The sequence below is a fragment of the Elgaria multicarinata genome, chromosome 3, assembly GCF_023053635.1.
Source record: "Elgaria multicarinata webbii isolate HBS135686 ecotype San Diego chromosome 3, rElgMul1.1.pri, whole genome shotgun sequence".
NCBI classification, from domain to species: Eukaryota; Metazoa; Chordata; class Lepidosauria; order Squamata; family Anguidae; genus Elgaria; species Elgaria multicarinata.
The window spans coordinates 74,822,067-74,843,165 of record NC_086173.1 but is presented as its reverse complement, the minus strand read 5'-3'; positions in this window follow the sequence as shown (position 1 = coordinate 74,843,165).

The window sequence follows — 21,099 nt, the reverse complement described above, 5'->3', positions numbered from 1 at the left end:
TCTCAGTTTTAGTGCCACAAAATAAACTTCAGAAAACCTGACTCTTTTGAGATATGTCAGGTTTGTTAGGATTTCCTGCTGTGTGCAGGGGTGGTTGCGCTATAAAATGCCCCCCAGAGGATGCTGTCCCATTGAAATGTATAGGCCACGTGATTGCTGCTCTCTTCTCCATGTAATTCTGCTGGTTTCAAACGTGAAAGAGAACCAGGAAGAGAACCATGGTTAAGGAAACACAATTCCCCCTCTCCACCACCATCTGAAAGTCCTAGAGTTTCCTCTAGCTTGGCCCTGGGAACTAGGGCAGGATCTACACTATTGTTTTAAAACGGTTTATAACAGCAGAGTCAACTGTTGGGGCCCAGGACACACTCCACATACTGTTTTCAAACTGTTTTCAAAGTGTCGTATCCTGCTTGGTGTAGATCTGGCCTTGGAAAGCCTAGCTTGTCAATTTAGGAATGATCCTGACTTTGGATGCAAGAGGGCCCAAGTTCCAATCCCAGACAACCGCTGTCTGGGAAGAGAGCCTAGCTGGACATTTAGATTTCAGGGGAGGGGTGTAACTCAGTAGTTAGGTGGACCAATAATCTGACTCCGTGTAAGGCACCTACCACTGTTCCTAAGTACAGAAGAGAGGGGCATACCAGAAAGGAGAGGATGAATGGTTCTCAGGGAGAGAACTACAGAAGCATTATAAGTCCTCATAAAACAGGATAAAATGGGATGTGTATCACAGATGTAGGCTCTCAAGCCAAAGGCTCGATTAAGACCTGAAGACAGCTGCACATACTAATTTGTCAAAGAATTTCAGTAATGGGAGGATTTAACATTGAAATATTTCTTTCTACAACCTCTGTAGGTAGGATTTTCACAAACTGGGGAGGCCTGGATTTAAAATCTCTAAGCAGCCATGCATTTTGACAGATGCATGTGTTCATGCGCAGGGATGGCTTAGATCATTTTCCAGGAAAGCTTGCATCAGCTGCCTATTCCAGCTATACCATCTCTTCCGTCACTGCCCTGCTCCTGCCTTGAATGCACCTGATCACAAGACGCCCTTGTTTCTGTGCTGTGCATTCAAATTCAGTGCTCCCCCTCCCCGCTGCCGCCACTGCCGCCTCCCCTGCTTGCTTCAGCAGTTTTTGGCAAAGTTCAATGGCATTCTCTGGCTTTGAAACATAATTGCCTGACTGCAGCAATGACTCCAGCTTGTGGAAGCAGGGTAGGGGGAATGGGTGGAGACTGGAAACGCAGCTTAGATGAATACATTGGAGGCAATCATTTTTTTTGCAGGGATGGGAACTATCTATTTTTAGCACTGAGCAAGAACTAAAATGGGAAATTAAGAAACAAACAATAGAGATCAGACAGCATTAAAACACATCCATACGCAGGCTCGCAGCCAGCTGAATGCTTCAGAGATCATTTACTCATTCTTAATTCTATAAATAATTGAGATTTATATGCTGACAGCCAAACATTTGATACTGAAGCTCGTGTGTGTGTGTGTGTGTGTTTGTGTGTGTGTGTGTGTGTGTGTGTGTGCTTGGAACAATTTAATTTCCTGTTGATGCTCTGTGATTGGTATTCGTCTTGGAGGCAAGTGCGCGAAACTCAATGGAGACGCCCCAGAGCTACAGGGAAACGGATTCTGTGTGGTGGTTTTTCCAAAGCAAATGCATTATATGAAGCAAATAGATATCTAGCTATATGATTGGCCTGTCAGATGTGTCTGTTTGTCAGATTGCCTCTGTGCTCAAGTTTGCCAGCCATAATAACCCAATTTCCGAGAAAATCAAACTGTACGCTGCTTTCTGCTTTGTGTATATTACTGCTGTCAACAGCAGCCACTGTGGATAGAGAAGAAACAGCACTCCTAACTCCAGAGGGGATTCCTGTCTATAGTTTCAGGAGGCAACAGGATGTCTGGGAGGGAAGGGTGATTCAATATTTGCCCAAATTTTCACAAACTTGTTTAGTTCCACTCAACTAAGCAACCAGGATGTTAACTACTGGATTAAGAATAGCATCTTGTGGAAGATGTTTTTAGGCAAGCCTGAAAAAAACTTTGCATGACCCCATATACTCATGGGGTCCCCAGGGCACGGACTGAGGGCCTATGATGTAGCCCCCTTGCTGAAGCTAAGCAGCTCTGGGGTTGGAGACCAACTGGGAACTCCATGGATGCTGCCTCACTTGTGTTCCATGGAGGAAGAAAGGTGTGATATAAGGGCACTACATTTAAATAACATCGTACATTTATATCCACTCTTTAACCATGACTTTGTAGAGGTGCCATTTCCCTGCCTCCTTTTTTAATCCAATAGGTTTTATAATAAAACTACAATATTAAGAACAGGACATGAAAAAACAAAGTTGACAGTCAATATTACAAATTTTGCATTATGTGTTAATTTTTTGGTTGGATTCAGAGGGCAGTATCTGAGAAGGGAAATTTTCAATTCAAAATCATGTGGTTGCACGTAAAAGTGCATGGTATGATAGTGGGGAAACTGCAAGGATGAAAGCCCCAGTGGGGAAGAAGATGCGAGGGAGACTGGAGCAGGCAGGGACCATCAGAGCCTGCTTCAGTTGGAACCCCCCCCCAACAGGGCTAACATCTTCACCTTGTGGGGAAGAAGGAGCTGTTGGTTTGCCCCTCCATTGGGAGATGAGAGGACGGAGCAGGGCCTTCCCACCAGCCTAAACAGTCTCCTTAATTTCTTTTTATTTTATTTATTTATTTATTTATTTATTACATTTTTATACTGCCCAATAGCCGAAGCTCTCTGGGCTGTTCACAAAAATTAAAACCATCATAGAACAACCAACAAGTTAAAAACACAAATACAAAATACAATATAAAAAGCACAACCAGGATAAAACCACGCAGCAAAATTGATATAAGGTTAAAATACAGAGTTAAAACAGTATAATTTAAATTTAAGTTAAAATTAAGTGTTAAAATACTGAGTGAATAAAAAGGTCTTCAGCTGGCGACGAAAGGAGTACAGTGTAGGCGCCAGGCGGACCTCTCTGGGGAGCTCATTCCACAGCCGGGGTGCCACAGCGGAGAAAGCCCTCCTCCTAGTAGCCACCTGCCTCACTTCCTTTGGCAGGGGCTCACGGAGAAGGGCCCCTGTAGATGATCTTAAGGTCCGGGTAGGTACATATGGGAGGAGGCGTTCCTTCAAATAACCTGGCCCCAAACCGTTTAGGGCTTTAAATGTCAATACCAGCACTTTGAATCAGGCCCGGACCTGGACTGGCAGCCAATGAAGTTGTAAAAGGACTCGCGTAATGTGGTCTCGTCGGCCAGTCCCTGTTAGTAAACGGGCTGCCCTGTTTTGTACCAGCTGAAGCTTCCGGACCGTTTTCAAAGGCAGCCCCACATATAACGCATTGCAGTAATCCAAACGAGAGGTTATCAGAGCATGGATAACTGTAGCTAGGCTATCTCTGTCCAGATAAGGGCGCAGTTGGTATATCAGCCTAAGCTGATAAAAGGTGCTCTTTGCCACTGAGTTCACCTGTGCCTCAAGTGACAGTTCTGGATCGAAGAGCACCCCCAAACTATGGACCCGATCCTTTAGGGAGAGTGCAACCCCGTCCAGGACAGGGCAAACATCACCTCACTGGACAAATGAACCACCCGCTAACAGTACCTCCGTCTTGTCTGGATTGAGTCTCAGTTTGTTAGCCCTCATCCAGTCCATTACTGTGCCCAGGCACTGGTTCAGAACAGTCACTGCCTCACCTGGGTTTGATGAAAAGGAAAGGTAGAGCTGGGTATCATCCGCATATTGATGACACCTCAGTCCACATCTCCAGATAACCTCCCCCAGCGGCTTCATGTATATGTTAAACAGCATAGGGGATAAAATAGAGCCCTGCGGAACCCCATGGCTTAGGAGCCACGGCACAGAGCAATAATCCCCCAGCACCACCTTCTGGAATCGGCCATCCAAGTAGGAGCGGAACCACTGCAATGCAGTACCTCCAACTCCCAGCTCAGACAACCTATCCAGAAGGATACCATGGTTGATGGTATCGAAGGCCGCTGAGAGGTCTAGGAGAACCAACAGGGTCGCACTCCCCCTGTCTCTCTCCCAACAGAGGTCATCCCACAGGGCGACCAAGGCAGTTTCCATTCCAAAACCAGGCCTGAAACCCGATTGAAATGGATCTAGATAATCCGTTTCATTCAAGAGTGCCTGGAGTTGTCCTGCAACCACCTGCTCAAGCACCTTGCCCAGGAAGGGGATGTTAGCCACCGGGCTGTAGTTGTTAACATCCTCCAGGTCCAGGTTAGGCTTCTTCAGGAGTGGTCTAATTACCGCCTCTTTTAAAGAGGCCGGCACCACTCCCTCTCTCAAGGAGGCATTTACAACCTCCTGGACCCAGCCGGCGATCCCCTCCTTATTTGATGTAATGAGCCACGAGGGGCAAGGGTCAAGCACACAGGTGGTCGACCGGACTTGGCCAAGCACCTTGTCCACATCCTCGGGCCTCAATAACTGAAACTCATCCAATAAAACTGAGCCGGACGGCGCTCTGAACGCCTCTACTAGTGGTGCTGCATTAAGTGTGGTGTCCAATTCATGACAAATCTGAGCGACAAACTGACCGTGCAAACTCGTCACAGCGTGCTACCGAGGGTTCCACCATCTCTCACCCTGGCCCAGAGTGTAACAGGCCACAAACCACTCGGAAAAGCTCCACCGGACGACACTGAGAAGACACAATGCTGGTGGAAAAGAACTGCCTCTTTGCTACCCTCACCGCCACAGAGTAGGCTCGATAGTGAGCTCTAACCTGTGTTCGATCAGACCCAGCACGAGTTTTCCTCCACCTGCGTTCTAGCCGTTTCCCCTCTTGCTTCATTGCCCTCAGCTCAGGTGTATACCAAGGAGCTGACCGGGCTCTGCTCAGAGGGAGAGGACGCTTGGGCGCGATCGTGTCAACCGCCCGAGTCATCTCTGCATTCCACTGAGCGACCTGGGCTTCGACAGGAGCACCGGCCATATCAGCAGGAAAATCCCCCAGAGCCCTCTGGAATCCATCGGAGTCCATTAGCCTCCAGGGGCGGACCATTTTAATAGGCCCTCCGCCCTTGCAGAGGGGAAAGGCCGCCGAGAGTCTAAACCTCAGTAGGAAGTGATCTGACCATGACAAGGGGGTAGATGTTAGTTCCCCCAGTTCCAGATCACCATCCTCCTGCCCAGTCGAGAAAACCAGATCAAGCGTGTGTCCCTTTGCATGTGTTGGGCCGATGACATGTTGAGACAGCCCCATGGTTGTCATGGCAGCCATGAAGTCCTGAGCCGCTCCGGATACAGCAGCCTCAGCATGGAAGTTGAGATCCCCCAGAACCACCATCCTGGAGGTCCTCAACACCAGGTCCGAGACAACCTCTGGCAGCTCAGGCAGGGAGACTGTTGGGCAGCGGGGTGGACGGTACACCAGCAGAATCCCTAATCTGTCTCGAGTACCCAACACACAGTACAAACACTCCAGACCAGCACTCGACTGAACAGGAAGCCTAGAGAGGGAGATTGTATTCCTTTTTTTTTTTTTTAATTTTTTTTAATTTTTACTATATAAACATACATAAAACATTACAATAATAATAATAATAACAAAAAGAAAAACATCAAACAACTGCTACATACATATTGAATAAATGTTGAGTACATATATGTTGAATAACTATTACCTATACCTTATCATACTACAACATCCTCATTCTTAACATAAAAGTGCACCCCCCACCTCGGGATCATTCCTGAGTCCAAAATCTAATCGTTTCTTCTGCTGGCGGTTTCCCACTTCCCTTAGTAAACACAAATATTAGGAACTGTGAGATTGTATTCCTATAGACCACGGCAACCCCCTCCCCGGCCCTCAAGTCTGTGCTGGTGCTGCACTGAGGACCCAGGAGGGCAGAGCTGGGTGAGAGCAACCCCCCCAGTTCACCCACCCAGGTGTCAGTGATGCATACCAGGTCAGCCCCCTCATCCACAATCAAATCATGGATGAGGGAGATTTTATTCTGGACTGACCTGACATTCAGCAGCAGCACCACCAGACCCGAGAGCAAGCTGATATGGCTGCCAGGAACTATCTGGTTGGGGTAGGAACCAGAAGAGGGAATAGCAGTAAGGAATCTATCCCTCTTTTCTATTTTCTCCCTCTTCCCTCCCCATCCACTTTTCCTTGTGTGTCATGTCTTTTTTTAGAATGTAAGCCTGAGGGTAGGGACTGTCTTCTTTATTGATACATTGTAAGCCGCTCCGAGAGCCTTTTGGCTGAGGTGCTGGATAAAAATACTCTAAATAAATAAATAAATAAATAAATAAATAAATAAATAAATAAATAAGACAGTGGGATTTTTCCTATTTTTGGAGAAGAAGCCCTTGCTTCTTTGTTCCAGTCTCACTGTCTATCATCCTAAATAACTGTATCTGAGTAGTTTAGATTCAAGCAAGTTGTGGGCATAGGCCAGAATTTTTGAATCCTGAAGGCAAAAGCCAGACATATTCTTAAACAACAACAAAAAGTATTCAAGAACAAAAGATATAAATTCAAGCATAGTAGAAAATAATTAAAATGAATAATGCCTTCTCACTAATGTATTTTCCTGGATTAGCAGCTAGAGTGGTGCCTAACAGATAGAGCAAGATATTTAGAATTACAAGCTCCCATTTTATCCAACACATGGCTTCTTTTCTCTCTGATAAAGCCAGGCTTTTTGGATGTTACAACATATTCGTAAGAAGTCAAGGTACATCTAAGCATATCAGAAAATTATTGCCTACAAAGACGGTAAAAGATCCACATCTTTATTGAAAAAAAGAAATACTTCTATTTTAGGGTATCTGGAACAGAAGTGTGTGAATTTATGAGCACCATCCAGGTGTGAAATAGATGCATAGATTCTTTATATGCAACCCTAGGCTGAGGGCCAAAACAGACCTTACTTAAAATCCATATCTAGCAACTATAAAATTTCCCATTTTTACTCTCGAGTAGGTGGAGGGAGCCTTGATTCAGATTTAGGACCCTTGTGGGAAGGGTAGGGGACTTCAGTCCTCCCCTACCAGCTATGGCGCAATACTTTGGGTTCCCTGCACCTACTCAAGAGTAAAAATGAAGGCTGGGGAAAGGACGTAACTGCTAGCTAAGGATTTAAACTCATCTCTATTTTGGTTCACTGTAAATTGGAAGCTTGCCACGTACTCCTTGTATAAATGATTTAGGCCTGCTTTATTGACCTCATTCTGACCCTACAACTTTGATCCTAAATAGTCCATTTACCAGGCCAGTTCACTAGAACCCAAACAGACTTGTCATTGCACGAACGGCTGTCTTTGGGGATGGTTGAGGCAGACCTGAAACCTCCACAAAGGAAAAAGGGCAGGAATTACGTTGCTGCTTCATTCAAATGCAAAATTTATTGCCACTGAAAATGGTGGGGCTGCAACAGAAGAACTAGCACGAACTGCAGTTGGTTCTGCTAAACACCTGGCTCCATTTCTACACATAGGGAATGATCTGGATTTCAGGTGGAGAGCTTGTCGAATTTGACTCAGTTCAACCACAGACCTTTGACAAATAGCTGCATGCAAAGCATCATGCCAGAAACACAAAAGGTTATGCTGCCAGGCCTTATGCAAGGGGTGGTGGTGGAGATACAGTGTGTGTGTGTGTGTGTGTTGTCTATTCCATTAGCTTTTAATGAAACAAAGGAGCTATCCACTGATATCCCATTTTCGAGGGCAAAGAGATAAACTTCATTCAAATCAATCCAGGTTGCCAAGGGATACGTTAGAAAGACTTTACATTGCCCAGCCAGTCTCTCTCCCACAACACGTGCATGCATGCACGCACACCAACCAAGTAGATTACACTGGTGCATATGCAGTCTCTGCTTAGGACACCTGAAGGTTTGCACATATGGCCTTTCCACTAAGAAAGTGGTATCTGCTGCTGGCATGTAAATCAAAGAACTTGCATCTCATTACCAAGGCTGAGGAGGCACCAGTCTGAGCTGGAGTGAACTGGCTATGCTTCCTATGACACTATAAGGTGGTAACAGTTTCGTAGTACCAGTGGCGATGCGAGTTCCCTTTGGCTCGCTGTCTTTTGAAGATGTCGCTGCAATAAAAGCTTGGAGGACCTATATTTTCTTACAGCTGGAGTGGCTTGAAGTGGCAGGGATTCCAAAGCCATTGCATTCTGAGGCTGCACTGCAGCTCAGGGTCCAGTTCCCTATCACAAGGAGGATAAAATGGACTGGAAACATCCATGGCGTCATGTTTGAACTAGTTTGTTTTGAAAACCTTCCACTGACGTAGGTCTCCCAACCTCTTGTGCTAACTTGTTCCACTGCCCAGCCACTCTCTAAATCAAAAAGGGCTTTATAATTCAGATGTTTGGTTAGCCAGGCACTTGTACTAAAGGGAGTGCTACACACAGGATTACAAGGACATTGGGCAAAATCTACTTCTTTAATGGCTATGCCTATCCCACCCCTTCCCTGGGGCATGGGATCTGTAGCAAGTACAGTCAATAATAAAGCAAAGCACACAGAGTAAAAACAAAACATCCAAGACCCAATTCAAATTAGTTCCTGACTGCTTAACCCTGGCTGTTGAATGCCAGCCCAAAGGAGAAAGTTTTACAGTTCTTCTGAAAAGTATTCAAGTTCAGCTGGAGCACACAGAGCACATTCAGACAACTAAGTTTCAAAAGTCTTCCTTTCTGCAAGTAATCTTATTGCAATTTTTGCCACCGCTTTAGCATGTATGGTGAAACATTGATCTTGGCCTCTCTTATGACAATATTTTATACATTTGGAACCTTACTTCACATCCCTTAGGTCTTTCCTATTTTGAATTAAATAGGCTTGGTTTATTCAGTCTTTCCTCATAGACAATCTTTTCTGCTTTCCTGTATATATATTCTCTTTGAAGTATACAAAGCACCTTTTCTATTATTTAATCTGTTCTAAGAACTTAAGAAGAGCCCTGCTGGATCAGGCCAAGGGTCTATCTAGTCCAGCACTCTGTTCACACAGTGGCCAACCAGCCATTGGCCAGGGACCAACAAGGCAGGACATGGTGCAACAGCACCCTCCCATCCATGTTCCCCAGCAACTGGTGCACACAGGCTTACTGCCTCGAATACTGGAGATAGCACACAACCGTCAGGCCTTTGCCTCCAGGAATTTATCCAACCCCCTTTTAAAGCCATCCAAATTGCTGCAGAGTAAAATATTACATTAGCTCCACTTGGGCATCTTAGGAATACTTTGAAACCTCCAGAAGTAAATCCCATTGAGTTCAATGGGATGTACTTAATTGTTAGGTTTACTTAAAACTTGGGATGTACAGATTTTGTTCAATCTATTCCATCTCTTTTTCATGGATTTCAGCATCTGTCATTCAGTGAATCAAATTGCTTTTACCAGAATTTCATTGTAGTTGTGCTAATTCACATTAGGACCAATTCACATCAGTGCAAGTGTGCATTAATGCTAATGTGAACTTGTACAAATCCCCCAAGTGAAAAATCAGTCTGCATGTCTGCAAAATTCTCATAACTTGGAAAAAGCTAGTCCGCTGCAGAATCTTCAAATTGGATTCATAGAAGTCCAAACTAATTTAATCCTTTGCAGATTTCTCCAACATCCCTATGTAGAACTGCAGCTTAATTTACCCAAAATAATCTTATATACTAGTGTAAATCCCATGTTGCCTTGCGGACTAGTATTCTGAGGGTGAAATATACTGTTCCTTGGCTCTCACTATATCAGTCCTCCAGAAGCTGTAGGGAAGTTACTTTCCCTCAATGCAACCGAGGACTTTTAGTCCTCGATTCCACACACTCATCACTGCTGTACAACATTGGGCCCGTTCAGACAACACATTAAGCCATGGTTAGGCCACTAACCCTTTTGCAGCAAATGGTTAGTGAACATGTTTAAACCATGGTCATGTAGCCACCGTAGTTAGGAATGGTTGACACAACATGCTATGTCATGATTCATATGACATGCTAAGCCATAATGTTCAGCTCAAAATGCTTAACCACTGTTGCTTAGCATGTCATCTGAACAGGGTCAATCTCTTCTTCCCCTCAGGCCTCAAGCCCACCTCCTTTCCTCTCCCCCCACATTTAAAAAACCCAGATTTTCCTAGGGCTGCTTGTTTTCCTCTGCTGCTGCCACCTCAGCTGTTTGGCTACTAAAGCTTGAGCTTTGAATTTTTTAAAACTTTCAAAATATGTGCACATCTACACTGCTCAAACTTCAGTTTAAGTCCAAAATGAGCAAACTTGGTCTCGTAGATCTTGAGTAATAAGCTGTACACTAGCATATTCTTATATAAGATAGCAAACCTATACAAATGTACTCTTATTGAGTCCAATGGTACTTAATCCCAGGGAAGTGTATAGAATTGCAGCTTGAGTTTAGCTGGGGCAATGGCCAGGGGATTAAAAAGGTCTTCTGGAGTCCTGGCATGCAGAAGGTGTCCCAGGTAGGTTCAATCCTTGGCACCTCCAGTTAGCAGTTTAGAAGAAAGACCTCTGCTGGAGACCCTGGGGTGCTGCTGCTGCTGCTGCTAGTTAGGGTTGAAAATATTGGGCTACATGGACAAATAGTCTGGCCTAGTATAAGGCAGGTTCTTATGTTCCTGAATATATTCTTCATTTCAAGCAACATGGCTTAATTCTTTGGACAGCCCCCAGATTGTGGGATCCAATCAAGAACCAGTCAAGACATCTGCTTCCTTTTCATTACATGTATTACACTAGGTCAGCAGTTCCAAAAGATGTTCAGGAAAGCCCTGGAGAATTTCCTGGCAAGCTCATCAGAGGAGTTCCCCTGCAACAGACAATTTTATGAGGGTTTTGAGGGTGTGTTCACATGGGGCAATGGTGAGTCCTTACAGGTCTGGCCAGTGTCTTTAATGGATAGACTGTATGTACCTGTGCCAGAATCTACACTACTGCTTTATAAAGGTTTATAACGGTTTTGACAACTCTTCAGGCCCAGGCCACATTACATATACTGTTTTCAAACTGTTTTTAAAGTGTTATATCCTGCTTGGTGTAGATCTGGCCCTAGTCTGAACATGCTCCAGAATCCTCTGCAAAGGCTGCATTCTTCCTGGGGAAGATGTATAGGTTCCCTAACAGACAAGTTGATGCGGAAAGGTTTCTCTGAAGGCCAAAAGACTGAAAACCACTGTAGTCCACAAAACACTTTAAATGACATAAATGTATTAAAATGATTATCAACAACTCACCAAGGGCCAAACATGTGATATGACTGAAAATCAGGGAAAGGGCTGTAGCTCAGTGCAAGAGCACACACTTTGCATGCATGCAGAATGTCTCCCGTTAGGACTGGGAATGTCTCCTGTCAGGAACTCTGGAGAACCAGTGTAGACCATGGGCAGAAGGTAGGTCTCCAGATAAATGTTGGCCTTCAACTCCCAGAAGCCCTTGCCAGCAAGGCCAGTGGTCAGGAATGCTGGGAATTGAAGACCAAATCAACTGGAGATCTACTTTCTGCCCATCTCTGGTGTAGACAATACTGAGCTAGATGGACCAATGATTTGACTTGGACCAATGATTTGACTTGATAGAAGGTTTGTTCCTGTGACTTTTTTTAAAAAAAATAGAACTGCTTCAGGAGGCACCAAATTTGATCAGAGGGCCAGTATTTGGGGAGAAGGTGTTTAACCCCTTTCCCCTATACTGTTTACCTGATCTAACCCAGCCCCCACAAGTTGTTTTAATCTCCATGGAAGAAAAAAGAAATACAGGTACTAGAATCCAGTTACAGCTCAGTGCCCTTCCAGAGCTCCGGCTATTGGGTGGTATAGAAATGTAATAAATAAATAAATAATAAATCACCCTGACATTAATGGGTTGAGGATTCTCAGCAACCTTGCGGGATTTAATTCTTTCTCTTTATGTCATCTTTCCAAGCAAACTATTCGCTCAAAATAAAACACAGAGCTAAGGTTACCACCCATTTATACTGTTCATAGATTGTTTTATAACTTATGTTATGGATGGAGTTTATCATTTTTTAAAAAAAAAAATGGTAAAGGCAGAATTATGTGTCTGAACTAACTTAAATAAATGCTGCCTTCAGTTTCAGAAATATGTTTGTGGAATAAAAATGGTTTCTGGAGAAAACAATGAGCAACAGCGTGAAATGTGCCTTTCTGTTCAGAGTAAGTTGTTTTGAGGAATATAAAGCACGGTGTCATTATTTTGTTTGTCATACCCACAGAAACTGAAATAGCTTTACAGGATAATTCAAATAAACCAGTGTTAGTAGATAGCTATGAATATATACTGCGGATGCAGTCAGTCCCTTGATGCCCTATTCATTTTGGCCAGCTGGCACAGCAAAAGGTTGGACTGCCCTCAGTTTGCTAGGTTAAAGGCCACAACGCTGCTAACCCTATGCACATTTACCTGGGAGTAAGTCCTACTGAGCTCAATGGGACTTACTTCTGAGTAGATCTGCGTACGATTACAGTGTGAGAGAAAGGAATGACATTGAGTGATGTTATGAGACAAAGCAGAGGTGGAGACAATGCAGCAAGGGTGAGGGAGAAAGATGCAAGCTTGAACAGGGACAGAGAGTTGATGAGGCAGAGCAATATAGGGAAGGAATATTTCATAAAATGGATTAAGCTAGAAAAGCAGAACACTTTAGAAAGAAGGGCTCAGGGTAGAAGGAGGGCACTCAAGGACACTGCAGCAGATCCTTCAAATACAGGGTGTCTGCAGTGAACTTTACATTCCTTGCAGCATTTATTAAGCTTTGCGTGGGCGGAAAGGGCTGCTTGGTGAGGTAAATCATGCCTTACAACTCCACAATACTTATGTAGCCACATGACAGTGGTGTCAAGGCCAAGTGCATCATCGTGGGGTCGTCATCAGGGGATTGAGAAGTCTCATCATGGTATAACGCTGCACATAATGGGATAATGGTAGGGAGAGCTTAGTGGCTGAGCGGCTGTTCTGCATGCCAAAGGCCCCAGGTTCAATCCCCAGCATCTCTAGAGAGGGCTGGAAAAACTGCCTGAAACCCTGGGGAGCCACTGCTGCCAGTCAGTGTCGACAATACTGGGCGAGATGGACCAAGGGTCTGGCACAGTCTAAGGCAGCCTCCTACTTTGTAATTCTGCAGCAGGGTTCGATTATGTGATTTTCTCAAGCCTCGGGGCCTCTTGACGTCCTGCCAATTGGGCTACAGAGAGGCACTTCCCTTTGAAGGAAATCTGACTGCTTCCTTTTCATTTCCAAAGTGGTCCCAACAGCCCCAGCATCTGCCTGTCAAAAGCACTAAAGGTCACTTGTTTACTAAGCCTGAGCACTGGCACCACTTTCTTTCTTTTTTAGCAATTAGCCACTGACAATCTTGATATTGTCTCTCTGAATGATGGTATATCGGTGACTGTTTAATTAAGGAGCTGTGTGACTCTGACAGATAATTAATTACCCCCAAAAAAATCACATTGAGGTGTTGCCTTTGAATCACACCAGTACCATGGACGTGTCAAGTTCCAAAGGTCAACAGGCAAAGAGAGAGTCCTTGTGAAAGGCAAATTCCTCAAATGGCTATTAGAAGCTGAGTTTCACTACTGCTAGTTAGAGGAGCAAGGCCAGCCCTGCTGAGGCCAGGCAGAGAAGACATGCTGAAAGGCGATACCTTACCAGGGATAGTGAGATATCCAGGGATGACTAGTTCCCCAATGTTAGTCTAACTTACATCCCACTCATTGGAATGGATCTACTCTAAGTAGGACAGACATTGCATACATCCCATGGCACTTCCGCTCCAGATTGTGTAATTCTGAGCAGGATCTACACTACTGCTTTATAATGGTATTGAAGTGCACTGAAAACTGTTGGAGCCCATGACACATATACCGTTTTCCAACTGCTTTCATAGTGTTATATCCTGCTTGGTGTAGATCTGGCACTGGTGTAAGACAACTGGCTCTTTTAGCAGAATCTAAAAGTTCAAAGTCTCGTTTCAGTTTCTAATGTGATAGATAGGCAAGGCTTTAAGTACCAAAGGCAACAAATGAAAGTGAATTGTGTGATGCTGTGAGGAGCCATCAGAGGTTGCTGTACAAGCCCCCTCCAGGAAACCCATTCCTGGTTTCCTGTTAACAGTAGTCAGCCTCAGTTTCATCTGGTTAAACAGAAGGAAAAGGAATCAGTGCAGGGGCTCTTTAAATGGCTCAAGGACCCTAAGGGGAAAGGAAGAGCTGGGACAGAAGCATAGGGTAAAAGCCTGAGTTCTAGAAGCTCAGGCCTGAGAGAAGAAAGCCAGGGTGAGGGTGGCTGGGGAAAGGATCTGAAAAGAAACAAAGAACAGAAGGTTAGGGTGACCATATGGAAAGGAGGACAGGGCTCCTGTATCTTTTAACAGCTGTATAGAAAAGGGAATTTCAGCAGGTGGCATTTGTATGCAGGCAGCACCTGGTGAAATTCCTTCTTCATCACAAGAGTTAAAGGTGCAGGAACCCTTTCCTCTTTTGACCAGATATATCTACATATAACACCATTATCTAGGCATTCTGCAGCTACTTATCACTCTATATTTATTTATTTATTTATTACATTTTTATACCGCCCAATAGCCGAAGCTCTCTGGGCGGTTCACAAAAATTAAAACCATCATAAAACAACCAACAAGTTAAAAAACACAAATACAAAATACAATATAAAAAGCACAACCAGGATAAAACCACGCAGCAAAATTGATATAAGGTTAAAATACAGAGTTAAAACAGTATAATTTAAGTTAAAATTAAGTGTTAAAATACTGAGTGAATAAAAAGGTCTTCAGCTGGCAATGAAAGGAGTACAGTGTAGGCGCCAGGCGGACCTCTCTGGGGAGCTCATTCCACAACCGGGGTGCCACAGCGGAGAAAGCCCTCCTCCTAGCAGCCACATGCCTCACTTCCTTTGGCAGGGGCTCACGGAGAAGGGCCCCTGTAGATGATCTTAAGGTCTGGGCAGGTACATATGGGAGGAGGCGTTCCTTCAAATAACCTGGCCCCAAACCGTTTAGGGCTTTAAATGTCAATACCAGCACTTTGAATCGGGCCCGGACCTGGACTGGCAGCCAATGAAGTTGTAAAAGGACTGGCGTAATGTGATCTTGCCAGCCAGTCCCTGTTAGTAAACGGGCTGCCCTGTTTTGTACCAGCTGAAGCTTCCGGACCGTTTTCAAAGGCAGCAGTAATCCAAACGAGAGGTTATCAGAGCATGGATAACTGTAGCTAGGCTATCACTGTCCAGATAAGGGCGCAGTTGGTATATCAGCCTAAGCTGATAAAAGGTGCTCTTTGCCACTGAGTTCACCTGTGCCTCAAGTGACAGTTCTGGATCGAAGAGCACCCCCAAACTACGGACCCGATCCTTTAGGGAGAGTGCAACCCCGTCCAGGACAGGGTAAACATCACCTCACCGAACAAATGAACCACCCACTAACAGTACCTCCGTCTTGTCTGGATTGAGTCTCAGTTTGTTAGCCCTCATCCAGTCCATTACCGTGCCCAGGCACTGGTTCAGAACAGCCACTGCCTCACCTGGGTTTGATGAAAAGGAAAGGTAGAGCTGGGTATCATCTGCATATTGATGACACCTCAGTCCACATCTCCGGATAACCTCCCCCAGCGGCTTCATGTATATGTTAAACAGCATAGGGGATAAAATAGAGCCCTGCGGAACCCCATGGCTTAGGAGCCACGGCACAGAGCAATAATCCCCCAGCACCACCTTCTGGAATCGGCCATCCAAGTAGGAGCGGAACTACTGCAACGCAGTACCTCCAACTCCCAGCTCAGACAACCTATCCAGAAGGATACCATGGTTGATGGTATCGAAGGCCGCTGAGAGGTCTAGGAGAACCAACAGGGTCGCACTCCCCCTGTCTCTCTCCCGACAGAGGTCATCCCACAGGGCGACCAAGGCAGTTTCCGTTCCAAAACCAGGCCTGAAACCCGATTGAAATGGATCTAGATAATCCGTTTCATTCAAGAGTGCCTGGAGTATGTCTATAGACATTCACACTAACCATGTAGCTGTTTACCCTCACTTATGGATCTTTTTACTGATGTTGCCAATACTTACCTGTATTACAGTGTAGGCATCCAGTGATCCTGCTGACACTTAGTTTGCTCTGTGGACATTTATCTTGATCCTGCAGATACTTATCCATATAACCCTTTGAGCATCCTTCTTGCTTCTGCAGCTATTTATCTCACTCTGTTAGCTTTCATTTTGGTATTTCAGTCACTTACCAATATTGCTCCAGAGATGTTCCGCATTATCCTGCAGCTACTTACTACAATTCCTAAGATTTGAGTCTGACCCTGCAGCTACTGATTTGAACTGATTTGTGCTGTAACAAGGATTAATAAAGTTTATGGTTGCTGTATTTGCATGGTCATGTGATTTATTTGGGAGGAGGAGAAGAGAAAGGGCATGTCACCTCTGGTGGGGGGAATGCTCAACAAAAAGTTAAGGATATATATACAATGAAACCAAAATGTTTAATATACAAAAATAAAATAAAAATTAACAGTGATATTGCATTAAAAGTGCAATAACATATTGCACAGACCAATGTGTAGCTAAAACCATGTAGAAAGAGGCCAAACACATTTCAACAAAGGGTCTTCATCAGTGGCCAATACGGACTGCTGTGTAAACCTGAAGGTTTACTGGGGATAACTTTACAATTCCCACAATTGTGTGGTGTAGGGTGTCACTCCCATTTAAAAATATGTCGGGCTTCACCCTTTCCAAACCGCCTAGGTCATGGTCTTTAGAAGAATGGCGTTGGTGGAGGAGACAGACCTTGTGACAGATGCAAAACTGTCCAGATGACATTGTGATGATTGCCCTGGAAAAAAACAAGGTTGCTCTTTTAAAGGCTAATCAATGTGATGGGAGATATTTATTTATTTATATTTATTTTAGCATTTTTATCCCTCCCTTTAGCCAAAATGTCTATCAAGGTGGCTTACAAAAATATTTCTTAAGACAGTCCCTGCCCACAGGTTTACAATCTAAAAAACATGACACAAAAAGAAATGGGATTGGGAAGGAGAGGGAGGAAGAAAAGCAAATTCAGGCACTAGATTCTTAGTTGCAAAGATATATATCAACAAGATCGCTTGAAATATATATATCAGCCAGCCCTAAAAAGGAAAGCCATTCAGTTAGGGTCCACAGCATGGACAGAGATTTTTTAAATTCTCCTTCAACCCTACCATGTTATTTTCCTGATTTAAATCCCACCCTGCTAAAGCTGCAAGGCAGAACATACTGGTACCACCTGCATGTTTTCCCTGGGCAGGGCAAAGAACAACTCCGGGGATATTTAACATCTTACCAATCTATTACAGTAAGGTCTGAAGTGAGATTCTTTGTACATTTCTACATGTTGTGTTGAAGGACCAGAAGCTGTTAGGGTTATTCTCTCCCCCTCCTCCTTTCTGGTCATTAATTAATTAGCATTTCAATTCTCGATAGCATTTCTCTGAATGTATCAGCTTCCCAGCTCTAATATCGCTGGAATCCGATGAATTAAAAATCCTGCAGGATTGGATTACATGCAAGTAGGATAAACAGCCCCATTCCATAGCAACGTGTTGAGTCAGGGCCAAAGGGCTGGGTAACGCCAAGGACATCCGCCGAGACCTGCTAAACAAACCCACACAAGGTATTAACAACAAGGGCCGAATCTACATTACTGTAGCTGTAACGTTATAGATAGCTCTGGACGACGTCAGTGATCACATGATGTGTTCCTTATAACGTTATACAGAAAGGTTTTGTACCGTTTTACCTTTCGTTGTAACACTTCTGCATCGTTAGACTTCTTTCAGTGTGCTCCATTGTTATGATGTCTTCTGTGTCGCATTGCGAAACTAATGTCACATGATCCCTTACCGGGCTTCCTGTCTGATGTAACTTCCTCTACGCGCCTTCAGTAACCGTTGTTAGAACTGGTGAATGGAATGTGTTAAATCTTTCTCATTTTTTAAACATTATTTCCGTGGCATTACATGCAACCTAACTTGGGTAAAAACTTTTTAAAAAAAAAAAAATTATTAAAGGATGCACATACGCGCATCCTTATTTTTTTAAAAAAAAAATAAATTAAATTATGCGCATATGCACATCCTTTAATTAAAAAAAATTAAAAAAATTTTTTACCCGAGGTAGGTTGCATGTAATGCCACGGAAATAATGTTTTAAAAAATGAGAAAGATTTAACACATTCCGTTCACCAGGCATCCCTACAATTTCCTCAAGAGACAGACAACTCCGACAATCCACAAACCACTCTCTCTGAAGAACTCGCGCCACAAATATTTGAAATTAAGAGCATGCGCATAAAGGAATGTTAGCTAGAGAGGCATGGAAAATACAAAAACAAGGAAGTGGGGGGTGCAGAGAAAGGACAGTCTGGGAATTGCAAGGATCACAGAAATGAGAAGAAGAAACAACCAGACAACGGGGCAACGAACAGTGTGCTCCGCAACGTTACAAGAAAAGGTAAGTAACGCTACTGAGCAACGGTATACAAGGTAGCGATACAAGTTACGTTACAAAGGCTAAAAAGATCGATATAAACAGAAGTGTAGATCCACACAAGGAGGGAAAACAGATGTGCAATTATAGTATGTATAGGCAGGACCTAAACTACTGCTTTATAGCAGTATCGAAGTGCACTGGTAACTGCTGGGACTCATGACACATTCCATATACCACTTTCATAGTGTTATATCCTGCTTGGTGTAGATCTAGACATGCATACTGCTCTCATGCACTGAAATTAATGAGAATTTAACAAGTGACTAATGATGCCAAAACTACCCCCAATATCCAGTCCTGAATCTGATATCTAAAGCCAACAGCCTTGGGAATCTATGGGGTTGTAGCAAATGTTAGTCTAACTAAAACCCCATTAATTTCAATGGGTCTACTTTAAGTAGGATTAACATTGCATATAACCTTGTAAAGTGTTTATAGTGGTTACAAAACAGAGACTTGCTTTTAGTGTATAAAGACCAAAGCAGCTCAAAATGAAGACATTACGCAGTTGAAACTTTTTCAGGCATACAAACGAGGCCTAGAAATAACTTCACCTGTTAGACATTTTGTCTTCATAATGCAGGCAGCCTTTTTTTCTGTTGAGGGTTATTCCCTTGTGGGTAATTTGTCGTGGGACACATGGCAATGGTGGTCAGGGCCAAAGCCAGTGGTGGGCAGAGCCAGAGTCAAAAGTGAGTGGGTCAGCCCTTCTCTCTGTCCCCCCCCCAATGCAAGTGGTCTGCCAAGGAAAGGACAGTTCTCTCTTGACAGAGGTCCAAACTGATTACATGGAGGCTTTTGAAAATAGGCCGAGGGCCACATAAAATCAGATCAAGGTTGCCCGTCCCTGCATAGTGGATCTAGACATGGTGGCCATGGAGCTGATACCAAAAAGAGTGACCTTGTGTCTCTTTCTTCTTTTCTCGTCTCTGTAACATCTGGGGAGACTCAGTGAGTGATGGGAGGCAAGGTCGGCCCAAGACATTTTTCTGCCTGAGGCAAAGTGCAAGATGTGTTGCCCATTCCACCTACTGATTGGATTGGCAGTTGAGTCTTATTTCGATGCTGGTCATGGCACAGCATCCACCACAGCACTTGAGGGCAACAGGCTAGCTTAGGGGGTTCAGGGCAGGTTGCTTGGAACACACACCTCTATCCTCCGAGGAGACCAGCTAGGGTACTGCCACAGCTGCCTGCTCCACACCACCAGCACCTGCTGCTCAAAGCAACTGCCTCAGTCTGCCTTATGGCAGGGCCGGCCTTGACAAGATGTCCTCACCCTGCAAGGTTTCTCTGCCCTTCATCAGCTGGTACATGTGGGGGTGGGGAAACTCTCAGTATGATATCACATCATGCACCGTGTATCCCTAGAAATTATGGGGGAGATAGGAGAAGAAAACACAGTGCTTCGGAACAGGAGGGGGGAGAGTTGGCAGCACCCGTGCAACAACTAATTCCACCCTCAAATATCTTTCATCTGAATGTATGTGTGACCCAGCAGTTCTTCCCTAAACAAAAATCCATGGCTGGAACATTAGTTCCCTTCTTATTTTTCTATTATGGTAGCTTCCCTCAGATTGCTATCACCTCAGCAGAATAGATGGCTGCTTTGCATTGTTTTGTACCTGGCCATCTGTCAGCTGCTTTTACAGTACACCAACCTAGAATGCAGATGACTTCCCCAGCAGCAGCGCCAAGGCACGGCGGAGCTAAAAAGCCCTGATACCACTATCCGTTCATCTTAAACCACCACATTCTCTTGGCTTTGTGGGCAAACCTGCACTGCTCAGCACAACAGAATACTTAGGAATGCTGAGACAATAAGAATGCATTCGACTTATCTCAGGTGTTATGGCTACACTACATAATCAAAGAAATTGCCATTCTCCCAGGGCTCCAGGTTGCCTAAGGAAAGAGAAGGCTGGATGAAAGGACCTTAACAACCGACTGCACCATGTTTGGCTACTCTGTTTTAGCTAAATATAACCAATGAGCACCATACAAAGCTTAAAAGTAGGGTGACCCTATGGAAAGGAGGACAGGGCTCCTGTATCTTTAACAGCTGTACAGAAAAGGGAATTTCAGCAGGTGTCATTTGTATGCATGCAGCACCTGGTGAAATTCCCTCTTCATCACAGCAGTTAAAGCTGCAGGAGCCCTGTCCTCCTTTTCGTATGGTCACCCTATTAAAAGGCAGCAGCTTTTAGCAGTCTTGAGGAGTGAATATTTTGCAGTCCGAGTACTTAATGATCAAATCTGATTTTGAAGCTCCCAAATTCATGGACAATAGTACACTTATCCAGTTCCATTCAGAAGCATACCAGCAAAAGTCAAAACAAATCCTTTTAAATTCAGGGAACTCCCCCCACACACACCCATTTTCACCATTCCTCCTAGACAAGCTGTTATTTTCTCCTACCCCTATTATTAGGGTTGCTACTATTG